A 5,533-nucleotide genomic window follows, 5' to 3' on the forward strand; every position below is an offset into this window, starting at 1 on the left:
GTGGGTGACCATGTCATTGGCATCATACGCATGATGCATTTATTGTTTAGGTTTATCGTGATTTACTTGCCGATTTATTGGATGCATATGATTGACATGCACATGTGATTATGACACTCTGGTCCGATGACCCGCACTTTATACCTTGATCCTGGTTAGTACAATTTTCTCCTGTTTTTGTTCCAGTTGCATTTATCCTTCTCGTATTCAGGAGACTGTACACATGATTAGTGTTGTCTGTTATTTACTTTATTTTGCATATCAGTTGTACCTGTTGAGTGTTGGACTCACCCCGCCACCATTGTTGTTATATTTTCAGGTTGAGGTTGTCCGGAGCAGTTCCAGTCGCTAGTCCCCATCAGCACGTAGTGCTAGTCCTTTGCTGGTCTTGAGTTGTTATTTATCTTAGTTTCTCTATCAGACTTTGTTTTTAGTCTTATATTGTTTTTACTTATGGATATTGTATGGGTTCTTATCGTTTGATGGATTTTTGGTATGATTTGGATTTATTCTACTACATGCCTGTCTGGACGGCAGAAGAGGTGAGTACATCGGATTTGAGCTTTACGAGTGTAGTTGAGTAGGGTTGATTTTGAGTCATAGTATTACTACTTTGGTTTGCTTATATTTATATAAACTGCGTGGTGATGGTTTATTTTACATGTTATTATTCCAGCCGCATGTGACTGAGGTATATGAGGATGTAGAAAAGTTTCAGATTGTCCGCCGTATAGGGGAGATGCTGCCGAAATTTTCTCGGACAGAGACTCCTCCGGGGCGTGACAATTAAAACTCCACAGTCATATATTCTATACTTGTGATTACTCTCTGTATATACTTTGTCGAGCAGCATGTTTGATCTAGTCACATGGAGGTCCAGAAATTTACACAAAACAGGAAAGAAAATTATAATCGATTAGGGAAAAACCCTTTCAAGATTTTCAAAGAACAGTTTCACATATCTAGAACTAGTTAGGGAATAACTGTCGTTTTCACATTACACGATAGCTTATTTCACCGATATGATATGATTTCCAACTATTGATGCACCTAATTCATTCCAGAGAAGGTAATTCAAAAAATACTTACTGCATATACGTGTTTTGCCCCTGCTTTAGCACAAAATAGAGACAAAATTCCTGTTCCTGCACTCACATCAAGGACGACCTTGTTCTTGAATAGAAATGTATTGTGATAAATAACATTCTGATATGTTTTTGTCCTAACAACATCTTTTAACATTTCCTGCAGGACAAAGAAAGTAAAGGGAATCCAGTGCATCAAAATTAAAAAAAACAAAGATAAATGATTTCAAAAGAGCATAAAAGAAAGCAAAAGGAAATAACAATAGATAATTAAAAGAGATTAAAATCCTACTATCATCCATGATGCCCAAAAATTTTTATATCAGTATGAATCAACTAAACAAATATACTAACCATTTAAGCATATAACAACAGACTAAGTATGCTTCTATGGCACAGACAAAGAAGTTCATCCCTTTCAACGTTTAGTTAAGGCTCCTAAATATTTCAAAGAAATAACAGAACTTTTTTGTCAACAGTAGCACTTAAATGTGCATAAACAATAAAAAAAATTCGACACAAAAAAAGAAACTTGATAGTTCAAGGAATACATAAAACCAATTGAGCAACAAGAAATAACAACTCCTCAATTTAGCAAACAAAAATGATAAAATCAACTCAGGATAGTATTTGAGGAAATTCATCAAACACATTGCATGCATCAATCACTTAAATTTGTCAACAGTAGCCTTGGTCCATAATTTTATTTTTTGGATAAGAGCATCAATTCTAACATCCACTGCTGCTATAGCTTCATAAAGGGCAAGAATCTTTGATCTCCTTAACAATGCTCGTGAAAGACTGAGAAGTTGTCTTTGTCCGACACTGAAATTCTCCCCAGCTCCCGAGACCTAATGGGTATGACACATGTATGTTAAATAAAAAAAATAAGCATATTGATTGTTGTAGTCGCTGACATGGTATCTAGAGAAAAGAAGTGCATCGAAAGACAATCCTAAGATGCTTCACCAATTAAAGGATTTCAAGAACTATCGCTTATATGTACAAGCCTGAACAACCATAACACTTGTAACAAGGATTTAGTACATGTCGATGAAAAAGTTATGCTTTACAAAAGCATCCAACAATTACAAAAGATGACAATTCATATTGTAAGAATAAGATGAACTATACCTCTGCATCGAGCCGCAATGAATTCCTTCGAATCACATCTTTTAGATGAGCTCTCTCCAACGCTTCCCAAAGATCAATATCATTGTGCTCATTGAAGGGATCCAGATTAAACTGAACAGTTCCTGAAGAGTTTTACGAACCAGACAGTTACATACACAAACAAAGAAGAGCTCGGTGGCATAGAGAAATAACAAAGACAACAACAAAAATATCAATTATGTTTTAACAAACTCCTCAAGTAATTGTTCCACTTCCCACTAATGCTACAGAGCAATGTAACTGAAGATGCACGGTCAGAAAAAGAGTGGAAATATAAACAAGAAAAAGGCAAATGTTAAATTTTAATTCTCAAAAGCCAAACAAGAAATGATTATAACTCATTTCACATTTACTAATGTAATTAAGGTACAAAGAGAAATAGAACCTGTGAAAAAGATTGTAAAAATACTATTAGATAGTGGAGAGAATCAGAATTTTTTATAATACCTACTATTAGATAATGGAGAGAACCATCGTCTTCTTTTATTTTATAATACTGAGCATAATCACACCAGAACCTGTCATATTACTAGAACCTTCTAGTAAACTCCGCGAATAAACAAGACAATTTTGTTTATAGTAAATTTTGAGGGTACAATGAATAACAGTATCCGTGCATCGGTTGTATTAATCCGAACAGTTACTATGAAGCATAGTAAAAGTTAGTTCTTGACACAAGAACCGGGAATAAGAAATCCTATTTGTTGGGAACTGGAGTGAAGATGATAAAGATCGCACCTTGACAGATCCAATCTAATACATCCAAAATTTGAACAAAAAAGAGTTCTTTTCTAAAAAAAAACAACTGAAAAGCACTGAAACAACCCAAACATTAAAGGAATCCAAAAAAAAAGAAATGGAGCAAGCAACTTACAGCGTGAGGAAGTCGACGTGACAGACAAGGGGACTCCAGCTGACAGAACAGTACAGATCGACGAAAGGCTTTAGATCGCTCTCCTGGCTCGAGAGCCACGAGAAGAGCACGACGATTCCCTTTGCTTCTCTCCGCGCTTCTCGCTCCGACCTTCCCCAGTAGAACCACACTCTCTCCCCCCACATATGTCCAAATTCCGCAGCCAAAACCTCGATATCCTGGATTTTCAGACCTCGTCGACGAGAACAAGAACCCTAATTTATGTAGCGTCCAAATCCATCGAAATTAGAAGGAAATGAATGGGAAAAAAGAGGAGAAAAGACGCGCTCTTCTCCACTCTTTCGTCCATGGAAAGCCTTGAATTATTTGGATAGGATCGGCAACCGAGTCCATCGTGCCATAAACAACAATTTTATAATCTCTCATTTTATACCCACTTCGTTACCCTCCTTACAAATGAAGAATCGTCTCCACTAGCGCAATGGTCCACAAAAAAAAATTAAACATCTTTCATACAATACCATCATCCATAAAGCAGAAAAAAAAATCTGACAAAACAAAGACACAAAAAAACACAAAGTAAAACTCGGGAAAAGATAGGTTAGATCCGATGGCACTAAAAGGAAGGGAGATCCTGAGGTCGATAATGAACTAGCGGAAATGGAACCAAAGAGTTCGTGTTTCTTACCCGTTTGACCTCCTTCCGTATCTCCTTCCGATAGGAATCGGTGGGGTTCATCACCTTTCTCCCTTTGGTTGTCTTCATCTTTCCTCCCTCCGTCGCTACTACTCTGAGATCCGACGACAACAAAACACTAGAAAGCAAGACCAACTCGTCACCTCTCCTTTCTCGAAATACGAAGAAGGGCTCCTCTTCTCATCCAAAGGGAGGAGGTGGAGGAGATGCGGTGTGGTTGATGGAGGAGCAAGGGCGTCGATCTCGATCGGGAGAGGAAGGGGCGTCGATCTAGGAAGGGGAAGAGGGAGATGAGGCTGAGAGAGATAGTTGGACGACGCGATATAGGTTTAGGTTTGGAGGGAAGAGTAAAGTGTTGTAAATTTTGGCTAAGTATTGGTGCGAAAATTAAATTATTTTATTTTGATTCATTAATATCTCTTTTAACAACGATTTTTTACTATCCGATTTCGTAGATAGAATAAGGAAGCTATCATAGACACCGGATTTTAAAAATCGCTGTTAAAATCGATATCTATTAACGGAAAAAAGGTGCTCATAGAAATCGGCTAAAATAATCGATGTCTATGAGCGAAAATCTATGCTCATAGACACTGATTTTTTGAAAAAATCGGTGTAAAATACTCAAAGACATCAGAATTTACTTAAAATCATTATTGTTCCACCGATGTCTATGAAGAATTTTCTTGTAGTCCTCAATCAATAATCTTCCTACACTTTCATGGACATGTCATACAATTTAGAGAATTTTGAATAGAGTCACAAAATAAAAATCCACGCTCGATGGAATTCACTAATCTCACAAAATCTTTTTTTTGCTGCTCACATTCACCTACTTACCTTTGTTTTTTTTAGCCAGCTTCAACCTATAGTACATCGTTGATTGACTAAAATCAAGTTTGCCACATTAAAATTGGCTCGATGTATACATATTTCCACAGTTGACTGTGAAGTCGTCTCGAGTATTTATTTGTTCATTTGTAAGTTGTCAATGAATTTGACCAATGGAGGTAGCCAAAGAAACAAAGACCTAGTGTGTAGTATTTCTCCATCTCTTTCCTTGCTTCCATATAAACTTCTAGCTCCATTACTGACATTATTACTGATATTTCTAGAGTCTCTGCCTATCGTCTTCTCGTCCCAGGATGGCTTCTGTTAAGGGCATTCAGCTACTGCTAGTCTTCCTCGTGCTATTTGGCCAGCAAGCTCATGGTATTCTCTCTTTTTATCTTGTATCTTCGTGTTCACAAAATTGAATTGATTAAATTTTAGACCAATTTGAATTTATTTTGATCAGCTTAGACTGAATGTAGGAAGCAGAGAGAAGATGAACATGAATAGCCATGGCAAATTAGTCAGCAGTGATCGACGATCCTCTCCTCCACCATCGCCGCGAGGAAATCCATCGCGATATCCTGAACCTAAACCTTTTCCTGCTCCTCCGCCACCCTGTTCTCCTTCTTAATGTGGTATTTCAGGCTTCATGTTACCAGATTGAGTGCAGGCCTATCTATATATATATATATATATATATATATATATATATATCTGTGCAATCTCAGTACTCTTCACGTTGAGAGTTTGATTATTGTATTTGAAATAAGTGCATTTCAGAATATATTAACAAGGAAAAATCTTCTCTGGTAGATTTGGTATCGCATTACGAAAAAAAATTCATGATTATTTCATTGCTCATGCACACAA

At 36.9% G+C, this 5,533-nt stretch overlaps 1 long non-coding RNA gene across 3 annotated transcripts; it reads right to left on the minus strand.

Moving 5' to 3' along the window:
* Positions 1 to 1,520: 1,520 nt before the first annotated feature.
* Positions 1,521 to 4,143, minus strand: LOC122031668. 3 transcript variants are annotated; one of them, XR_006125811.1, is made up of 4 exons: positions 3,821 to 4,143; positions 3,133 to 3,605; positions 2,220 to 2,341; positions 1,521 to 1,936 (listed from the first exon to the last, which is right to left on the minus strand). It is a non-coding gene; the product is annotated as an uncharacterized LOC122031668 (long non-coding RNA). The 3 variants fall into 3 exon arrangements; XR_006125810.1 differs by having other exon boundaries at positions 3,133 to 3,680; XR_006125809.1 differs by lacking the exon at positions 3,821 to 4,143 and having other exon boundaries at positions 3,133 to 3,813.
* Between the last annotated feature and the right edge of the window lie 1,390 nt (positions 4,144 to 5,533).

The sequence above is a fragment of the Zingiber officinale genome, chromosome 11A (assembly GCF_018446385.1).
Source record: "Zingiber officinale cultivar Zhangliang chromosome 11A, Zo_v1.1, whole genome shotgun sequence".
Classification (NCBI taxonomy): domain Eukaryota; kingdom Viridiplantae; phylum Streptophyta; class Magnoliopsida; order Zingiberales; family Zingiberaceae; genus Zingiber; species Zingiber officinale.